The sequence below is a fragment of the Dermochelys coriacea genome, chromosome 1 (assembly GCF_009764565.3).
Source record: "Dermochelys coriacea isolate rDerCor1 chromosome 1, rDerCor1.pri.v4, whole genome shotgun sequence".
Classification (NCBI taxonomy): domain Eukaryota; kingdom Metazoa; phylum Chordata; order Testudines; family Dermochelyidae; genus Dermochelys; species Dermochelys coriacea.
Window position 1 is genome coordinate 298,905,414 of NC_050068.2, and position 11,077 is coordinate 298,916,490.

The following is an 11,077-nucleotide window of genomic DNA, read 5'->3' on the forward strand; positions in this document are numbered from 1 at the left end:
CATTCCCTCCTATTTGCATTGTTATATTTAATGTAATAATAATCTCAATTTTTAAAATTTATCCACAGCGACAAAATTTCCAGTCTGCTGCACTAGACTGTCAGAAAAACCAGAGGATCTTACTGCATAATTTAGGTCCAGTTTGTCACAGGACTGGGTTAGAGACTGGAATTCTGGAAAAACAGATAATTAGTGAAAGCTATAGTAGCTTCAAGGTGGTTACTGGATGGGAGCTGTCTTATAGCAGACAGTATAGACAGGGGCAGTGAAAGCCTAATTAACATTCAAAAATACTTAAAGCAAGGGATGTCATAGTCACTCTGGGCAGGAAAAGGGATACTAACATTTCAGGTTAGCTATACAGCTACTTAAAGTAGCCATATAAATCGTAATAAGCTGTCTTCTGCAGGAGAAAAACCATTGAGTAGGAAAGAAACTTAATTGTCTGTGCATCTTTTGATGTTGTTGAACTAGTTTGCATCTCACAAAAGCAGATTGGGGGTCCAAACCTCAGTCAAGGAGTATTATAAATACAGCGGGATCTTCTGCTGAAAAGGGGGCTTTAATAAACTTATTTCCAGGAGCTGGACCAGACAATTCAATAGTCCCCCTGTAACAGAGGTGGGCAAACTATGGCCCACGGGACCATCCTGCCAGGGCCCATAGCTCTCGGCTGGGGAGGCTAGCCCCTGGCCCCTCCCATGCTGTCCTCCCTCCCCACAGCCTCGGCTCACCATGCCACTAGCGCTCTGGCCTGCCGCTCCTGCCAGACAGCGTGGCCGTGGCGTGGCTGGCTGCAGCTGGGCAGTGGGGCTGTGAGCTCCTGCTCCTCTGAGCAGCATGGTAAGGGGGTGGGGAGTGGGAGGGTTGGATAAGGGGCAGGGGAACCCGGGGGGCAGTCAGGGGACAGGGAGCAGGGGGTGGTTGGATGGGGTGAAGGTTCTGGGGGGCAGTCAGGGGATGGGAAACGGAGGGGGGGTTGGATAGGCATGAGAGTCATAAATTCATAGATACTAAGGTCAGAAGGAACCATTCTGATCATCTAGTCCGACCTCCTGCACAGAGCAGGCCACAGAATCTCACCCACCCACTCCTACGAAAAACCTCACCTATATCTGAGCTATTGAAGTCCTCAAATCGTGGCTTAAAGACTTCAAAGAGCAGAGAAGCCTCCCTCAAGTGACCCGTGCCCCATGCTACAGAGAAAGGTGAAAAATCTCCAGGGCCTCTCCAATCTGCCCTGGAGGAAAATTCCTTCCCGATCCCAAATATGGCGATCAGCTAAACTCTGAGCATATGGGTAAGATTCACCAGCCAGATACTACAGAAAATTCTTTCCTGGGTAACTCAGATCCCATCTATCTAATATCCCATCTCAGGGGATTAGGCCTATTTACCCTGAATATTCAAAGATCAGTTACTTACCAAAATCCCATTATCCCATCATACCATCTCCTCCATAAACTTATCGAATAGAATCTTAAAACCAGATAGATCTTTTGCCTGGAGTCCCGGGGGGCCTGTCGGGGGAAGGGATGTGGATAGGGGTCGGGGCAATCAGGGACACGGAGCAGGGAGGGTTGGATAGGGGCGGGAGTCCCGGGGCGGTTGGAGGTGGGGGTCCCAGGAGGGGGTGGTCAGGGGACAAGGAGCAGAGGGGGTTGGATGGGTCAGGGGTTCTGAGGGGGGCAGTCAGGGGGCAGGAAGTGGGAGGGGGTGCATGGGGGTGGGGGCCAGTCTGTTTGGGGAGGCACAGCCTTCCTTACCCAGTTTTGCAACCCCGATGTGGCCTTCGGGCCAAAAAGTTTGCCCACCCCTGCCCTATAAGACTATAAAGGAAGATTTCCAGGCTAGAATGGTAATTAATGCAAGATGTTCACACCTAAAGATTAAAAGGCTTTATGGATGTGAGCTTCACTGATGCAGATGATAATGACTTGAGATGCTGTGATGCCAACAGAGAAAGAAGAAAAACCTGAGAGAATGACACCTGAGCTCTAGGATGGAAGAGAACACTTATTTGAATCACTGTAACTACAAAATATAACCTGTCCTTGTGACGCTGTTACCCAAACCTTAGACTAGATAGGATTTTATACAGTTCATCTTTTATTTACCTTGATTTAATCATTTTTAAAGAGCATATTAATATCAGAATGTTACTGTGGTAACAATTGCAGACCATTCACAGAGACAAGGAAGATAAACTTGTGACCTCTGGTCAGAGTTAGAAGAGGGACAAAAGGTACTTTTCTATAGGCTTGATCCAAAGGTCATTTGAAATCTACTGGAATCTTTCCACTGACTTCAGTAGGCTTTGGATCAGGTCCTTGAAACACGTGGTGCAAGGCATATGGCCAGATATGCCCATTCTCATTAAGAGCGCCAGGGACAGTAGCTGTGGTTAGTGTCTGATGACCACAAATTATGACAGGATCATCGGTGACTCACAGGTTAGCTTCTCCTCCTGTGGGAAGTGGTGATGCAGCCCTCTGTCTTCACCCATCAATAAAATGCAGCCACCTCTGGCAACATAGCACCTGCTTAATAATGCAGAACAATATTACACAGCAGTTTAGGATGGTTAGCAAGTAATAACATGTCCAGTTGAATTGCAGGCAATGTTTTGCTGGGCAATATCCCAACATGGAAATCTTTATCATCTAAAATGTAATCTAATTAGAAGCAAATGTAATGCCATTTTGCACTTCAAGATCATCATTTTCTCAGTGTTCAAGTTATTTGGGGCAAGGCTGAAGAAGAATATTCTGCTCCAAAACCATGCTCAGGTATTGCTCTAAATTCCTTAGTTCAAATTTTAAATAATTAAAAATTCCAGTTTGGAGTTTTGTTTCCTGATTATGTACCCCAAGTAAAGCCTCCTCTATTTGAAAAGCAGCCTAGAGTTTATTTTATCATTTAAAAACTCTCTAAAGCTGTGTTTCATGAAACTATCCACAACTAAATGTAGACCAAACAAAGATAATTTAGTTCATAGGTCTTCCAATAGATAAGACTGATTAATTGTTAAATGCTTTTATATTAATTAAATTATTTACTCATTAGGATGTCTATCACTTAAAAAGGATCATTAATGTGTGCATACCCAGGCATGCACACATATATACCCTAGACCCAAATACATTAAGCTCTTACAGAAGGGATTTGCAAATAATTCCATTTGATTTAATATTTGTGTTGTACACCTTACTTGGGGGGAAAATAACAAAACCAGGGCAAAAATAGTTTTGTTTTGTTTTTTTCCCTATTATCACAGGTTACTTGGGGAAAATTAATTTAACATTTTCTCTTTTTTAGTATGCTTGTTGTAATCCCATTATTTCCTTCCACTATTTGTTGATCCTTCATTCTGGAACAGCTACCCTTGACTGTATTTTTTATTCTATTGGGAACCAGACTAAATTGTGCAGAACATGTGTCACTGTAAGATTTCAGTGAGAAGGGTAATGAATACAATATCCTCCAAAGTCTCCCTAGCAACATAAGTATATTAAACAAAGATATCAGTAACTTGGCAAACAGTTTTTTAAATTGTAGAATATTGTTTAAAGAATCTTATTTTTAGTGACAAAATATTGTCTATATGGAATGCACAGTGAAACCAGCAGGATATGTAGAAATGGCACTTCCCACATTGCTCACTATCTGCTAGTATGAGGAGCTGATATGTTAGGTCTGGATTTGCAAATTGGCTGGTAGGAAAAAAGTTTGACATGAAAGTTTTCTGTAAAAAAAAGTATATTCCATGTATTGGGTTTTTGTATAATTAAGATAGTAGTTGTTAGGAACAAGTTTTGGTTCTTTTTAATAAAATTAATGAAATAATGACAACTTACTCTTGCCTATAACCTTCAATCCACCACCTCATTAGTGAATTAACTACCACACCATGACTGTGAAATAGCTGAGTAAATATTATCTCAGTTTGAAAGATGAGGAAAATGAAGCACAGAAGGATTCATGCCCCAGTGCAATATTGTATCCTTTTAATATTCATTGAGTTGGTGTGAGTTGAAGGCCCTCAGCTCCTCTCAGGCTCAAGCCCTGCATAATCTGCTAAGGATCAAACAGGAAGTCTGTGGCAGAGACAGGAAAGGAACCCACATTTCCTGACTCTTTGTTCTTTGTTGTACCCACAGGATCATACTTCCTTTCCTGAATCCTTTAGGTCATTTCACCAAATACTTTAGCTCCACAAAAGCAGGAGAGAGGTCAAGCAAAGTGTTAACTGACTTGGAAATAAGAGCCATTTTCTGAGAGGAATACTGCTCTGTCTGTATGCAGTGCTGTCTTGTTCTAAGAAAAACTCTCCAAACAAATAACACTGTACCAGGAGTAGATTAATCACACCAAGACTACAGCTGGGATAGAATGGTGTGTATGGAATGATGCACCGAAAACATCTTAGTGGAATAGTCTCCTTTCTTTCAGATTAATTTTTGTCCAACAACATCTGCTGATTAAGGCTTGTATTTCTGTAACTGCTGACTTTCCTCCCAGCCAGTTCAAATTTGTGGAAGTTGTTAACTAACTTGAAAAATATCCACAGCTCTTACAATCTATGCTTAGTTTGTTCCTCCCCTCCCAAAAATTGTAGAGTTATCACAGAGGAAATTATTGATCATCGAGTTTAAGCAATGTGCAAATTATGTTGAGTGAAAAGCCAGGATCTTGTAATTCACAGTAAAGGTTCACACTATTGTCTTAAAACAATGACTCGGGGATTCAGACTTGGGGTGAGCCGCACTCTACATTACTGCTGCAACTTATGAAGCACGTTTACCATAATGAGATATTTTCCAAAGCTTTTAATAAACAGTACTTTAGTTTTCCTCTTTATACTTGCTTTGGAGGAGATGGACATGGCAAAGCTAGTCAGCACTACCAGATGTATTGCTGCTGGCAATTTCACCCACACTTTGATGACTGGTCCACATATTTGGCATGATGTGAGCATGATCCCCCTCCATTCACTCTGAGTCATGCATTACTCTCCTGTGCACAGTTTTGTAAAGCTGTGGAATAGCCTTTCTCTAGGAGAACTTGTGACAAAAGAACATAGTAAAAGGGGTTAGTTGCAGCCATAAATATGATGAACGGCTTGCAGGAAACTATATTAAATAGCAGCAATATCCGTCCAGAGATGAGTTCTGCAACATTCTTTTTGCAAGCTTGTCGGATGGATGATTCACTGGGTCCTTGTTTTTCATGGACATCACTTAATGGAATATCCTGTGTCACTAGTCATTTGCACGCATGCTACAGAAAACTCATGTTGCTGTTTAACATTTCATCACACTTTTCTCATTCTCGAGAGTGCTTTAAATGATGGGGAAGGAAATCAGAGAGAGAGTACAAATTGTGTCTCCCACTCCTTTCACTACTACTTTAGCCTTAGTCTCTTTGCTGACCAGGCTTTTTGTTCTCCAGGCCTTTGGCCAATGGAGACAGTTTTTCCTGTTCTACAGCATATCATAATCCCCTTGGATCTCTAGACTGATACTTGTGTGGCAAACAGGGTGAAAAGCCCAACATGCAGAACATCATTAAATTACTGAAAAAATAAAGCTGATAGACTGGTTGCTTCTTCAGCTTTATGCTTCATGGCCGCTGGAAGCAGGGCCCTGTGTGCTCAGTGGAAAGCTGGACCTAAATTCTGCAGCAAGGATTCTTGGTTTCTGTAGTGCACCACTGAGTTTGACTGGAAATCCTGATATTAGGTAAACTCACAAATTGAGAATTCTTTGCCCTATGTCAGTCTACCTCTTACACAGAAACTCTCCTCCCCAACATGTCAGAAGCCCTACCAGACAGGCTCATTCACATATCTAAAAAAGAAAAGGAAATTCACATATGAAACTTAATTAACATGGAGTTAAGGTTCTATCCATAATGCCTTTTGCTTCCTGTACCATTCCACAAGAGATTTCAAAAATCTCAAACTCAAACATTGGAAGATTTATAGTTTAAGGTGCCCCCACATATTCTTTTAATGAATATTAGCTTTACAATCATTTTAAATTTGCAAATTTAATATCCCCAGGAAATTCACAGTTAAAATAACACGTCTCACACAACACAACACAGGAACCTTAACTCTGCCCCCTTTTGGGACACCAGCATATGGAAGCATGGTAGCACTGAATGTAATGATACTTGGAGAACAAAGAATAGAATCCAGTACTTCCAGCTCCCATTATTATGCTCTGAATTTAAGACCATACAGCCTGGAGCATCATTAATTTCTATTTAAGAAGAGACTTGACACACAAAATATTCTGCATCCATATGGGACTGATTCACCTAAAAGGGCTTTTGTTTGGTTTGGGGATTTTTTTGTTTTGTTTTTTCCCCTCCAAACAAATTTTAAAGTTTTAGAGATTTCTTTAAATTTGTCTTTGTGCAGTTTTTAGCCAGTCACCATCCCAGAAACCTGGACTAATTGCTGAGAAAAAGAGATTAGATTGCTGCTGGGGAAAGAGAACTCAAAAGACACAGGAAGAGGTTCCGCTTCTGATTCTATGTAATAGCCTCATGGGCTGTGTCTTGTGTTAAATTCCTACAATGTCTTAACTGCTTAGCCGTTTAGGACAGGAAGGTGGAGCAAAGTAGGGAACTGCTTCATTTACCTGCTGCTGACCTAATGTAGACAATCTGTAGTAAGTAAATATTACATAAAAATAGTGAACAATGAGGAATGAAATCAGGGAAAAGAACCACAACAATGGCAAACTCCAAAAATGATTCAAACTATCCTAAATATTATACATTCTGAAATCTTATGGAAAAAGTTCTAACAAGATAAGAAAATGGCAGTGTTTTCAATGAGTCAATTCCTTTGATAGCAACAGTAAAGAATAGAAAATGGTACAACAGTCTGTTCTCAGTAGAGTTGGACCACAGTAGTTAGGTAAACATACTTTATAGTATATTATTTTACTTGGAGGTATTTATTTGTGCAAGAGTAAGTTCAGAGGCAGACACTGTATCAGAAGTAGGCAGGCTGTTCTGACTAGGATGGCCATGCCATGCATACTCTGTGTGTGTGTGAGGTCATGTCGGTGCGGCCGGGGCAGGGTCACACAGGCAGAGGCAGGCCCATGGCATTTCGAAAGTACCTGCATGTCCAGCATTCTGAGAATGAATCAGTAGCCACCTTAATCCGAACCCAGGAGTAAATATTTCACTTACTCACTTGCAGTTCACTGAAGCACTGTGCCTAATCCCATTTCTTGAAAATTCAGTTTCAGTCAGTCATGCTTGGTCACACCAACACAGGGCAATTTTATTTATTGTAGTAGTATCCTACATTCATATTTATTGCATGCAGCCTCCTTTAGCTAAGCTTTGCCCTCAGATTGACCCCAAAGTTTGTGTCCTATACACTAAGGTGTTGTTACTTCTGTGGGTAACATTAAGTTAAGCATCCCAGAAAAGGCACCAGGGGCCATATAGCCTAGAAGGAACCAGAACAGCCATATCAAATTACAGTTAAAGCTAGCTACATTGTATTTATTTTAACAAATATTTTTACACCTCAAGGCATTTATAGCAATTACTCAATATGAGATTAATATTATTTCAACACCTCATTACAACATTTTTGACAGCTTGTATTATTGCAAAGTAATCATTGCTCATGGGACCAGTTTCAGTGCTTGCAGGTGACACATGGGTACACTTTGGCCACTAAGTTGAAGTTGTAAAAGCAACAGTATTTATTTGGCTGTGGAAAAATACTTAGAATTTAATCCACCTAGCAAGATATATATATAAAACCACTTATCCCTTTAGTGTCTAAGCACTGTTCATGGGCAGTTGGCTCTTGATCCTGCTTTGGGTATAACTGGACTCCCAGTTTGCATGCACTGCTAGGTTTCTGCCCTGATGAGAATGATATGGCAGAAAGATTTTTCAGCTTGATGACACAGAGGAAGGGACTTTTCCTTTCTCCTTTGGCAAGGTTCAAGGATGTCAGACCTACTGTTTTGGAACCTGTCTCCTATTGCCTCAGAACTGTCTCTGGGTTTGGATATACATATAGTGTGCTCAGGGATAATAGAAATCTTATGAAAGAAGCAATCTTTGAGATAACAGTGGCTTGGAGAAGACAGTGCAGGCTGGGAACTCTGGCATGATGTTTTGTTCAGCTTGGTCCACTTAGAACCCAGGCCTCTACATTGTGTACCTGTTCCAGTTTGTGAATTTCCTATATAGGCCTAGGTAGCGAGTTGCAGTAATCCAACCTGGAGGTGACAAATGCATGCACCATTGTGGCCAAGTCTGAGAGAAATGTCTTATTTTTAGATGACTCAGTTGATAGCACTCTGGGTTAGAGGATTGTGTGTTCAATTCCCAGAGAAGAACTTGAATTTATCAACAATTCTGATATTGCAGTTGTTTAGTAGGTGTGTTCTGCACTCTAACAGATGTCTCTCTCTTATCGAGGATAGCAAACACAGATTCCTTCTATCATTGATTGCAGGTTCATTGAAAAGAGCTAAACATCTCATGGTTTTGTTCAAAACCCATTGGCACTGTGCTGGCTTATTTTCTTATTGTCAACAACACAGGTTTTATATCCTAGACTATGAGAATGCTATCGTTGAGTACAAAATGGGTTTGGACTTGACTACACAGTCACTGGATGGTCTACTGTTTAGTTTACTGTTTTATAAAGTGCTTTGAGATACTAGAAGTATGACTGGTACTATATTACATGAAACAATTTATTCTGCTAAGGCTCCGGTTAATTTTCCTTATGCGCAAAGGTAAATGGGACACAGGATAATAGCCTATCACTTTTCAAGGGTGTACACACCAAAATAGACAGAAACTACTTAGGATGGTAGTAATGGGATGAATTAACTAAAGGGAAAATTTAGGCTGACCATCAGGGCAGATTTCTTCAGTGAAATATTAGGGTCAGATTCACCACTGCCTTGCACCTTGTGCAGTCATTTACCCCAATGGAATCTGTAAATTACTACTAGATCAGCATGGCAGTGTTGTACATTCACCTTGCTGTGGTTTAAGTGGCTACGTAAGGTGCAGGGCACTGATTAATCTAGACCTAGGCTGGAAAATAGTCTCTCAAGGAAATGATAGAAGTGACATTGCTTGGGATTTTTTTAAAACTAAGATGGATGAAACACTAGAAAAGGTACAATAGAGAACAATCTTACAGGGAGAAGGGCTGATGACCTAGTGTTTCTTCTCCATCTCTAATGCCTATGATTCTGTGATACAGGAGGCTGAGGATATTAGGTGCTGAATGAGGATTCCTACAACTGATAACTGCTGTCAGTGAAATGCCTGCATAGTGGGTTTTCCAGTAGTTCTGACAAATAGTTTTGACATGTGAAATTCAGAAGTTTGTCTGAACTATAGCTGACATTCCTGATAGTGTATATTCATACAAATGTCAAAGCACTGTCTCAATCTCCTTGCTGTTTCTTAAAAAAACATTTCTAGTTAAGGGAATTTACCTCTCTTGTGTGACCTTCCCCAAGATTATTAGACTGCAGTGGTCCATAATACTTCAGAGGGGCCTCATGAGCTCCCTGTGGTGACAGGACAGTAAATGATTAGAAATCCTCTATCTCCATAAGGCATATGGTGGGCAATATGAAGGCCATGAAAATTGCTTCTTCCTGGAGTTGCTTTTCTCCTAGTGTTCCTCTTTAATCTTTGACTTGATCAGCTAGGAATGAATGGGCTGGCTGCCTTCCTGAAGGACTCCCATGAGTTATATTCAAATGCCTGCAACTCATCAAACTCCGTACAAAAAGCTTGTACTTAGCCAAAATCTGGAGATATTTGATAAATTAAGGTACACCTTTTGAATTAAGAAAAGGAGTACTTGTGGCACCTTAGAGACTAACAAATTTATTAGAGCATAAGCTTTCGTGAGCTACAGCTCACTTCATCGGATGCATTTGGTGGAAAAAACAGAGGAGAGATTTATATACACACACACACAGAGAACATGAAACAATGGGTTTATCATACACACTGTAAGGAGAGTGATCACTTAAGATAAGCCATCACCAACAGCAGGGGGGGGGAAGGAGGAAAACCTTTCATGGTGACAAGCAGGTAGGCTAATTCCAGCAGTTAACAAGAATATCAGAGGAACAGTGGGGGGTGGGGTGGGAGGGAGAAATACCATGGGGAAATAGTTTTACTTTGTGTAATGACTCATCCATTCCCAGTCTCTATTCAAGCCTAAATTAATTGTATCCAGTTTGCAAATTAATTCCAATTCAGCAGTCTCTCGTTGGAGTCTGTTTTTGAAGCTTTTTTGTTGAAGTATAGCCACTCTTAGGTCTGTGATCGAGTGACCAGAGAGATTGAAGTGTTCTCCAACTGGTTTTTGAATGTTATAATTCTTGACGTCTGATTTGTGTCCATTCATTCTTTTACGTAGAGACTGTCCAGTTTGGCCAATGTACATGGCAGAGGGGCATTGCTGGCACATGATGGCATATATCACATTGGTAGATGCGCAGGTGAACAAGCCTCTGATAGTGTGGCTGATGTGATTAGGCCCTATGATGGTATCCCCTGAATAGATGTGTGGACAGAGTTGGCAACGGGCTTTGTTGCAAGGATAGGTTCCTGGGTTAGTGGTTCTGTTGTGTGGTGTGTGGTTGCTGGTGAGTATTTGCTTCAGATTGGGGGGCTGTCTGTAAGCAAGGACTGGTCTGTCTCCCAAGATCTGAGAGAGTGATGGCTCGTCCTTCAGGATAGGTTGTAGATCCTTGATGATGCGTTGGAGAGGTTTTAGTTGGGGGCTGAAGGTGATGGCTAGTGGCGTTCTGTTATTTTCTTTGTTGGGCCTGTCCTGTAGTAGGTGACTTCTGGGTACTCTTCTGGCTCTGTCAATCTGTTTCTTCACTTCAGCAGGTGGGTATTGTAGTTGTAGGAATGCATGATAGAGATCTTGTAGGTGTTTGTCTCTGCAGAGGCTCGTTCACCTGCGCATCTACCAATGTGATATATGCCATCATGTGCCAGCAATGCCCCTCTGCCATGTACATTGGCCAAACTGGAC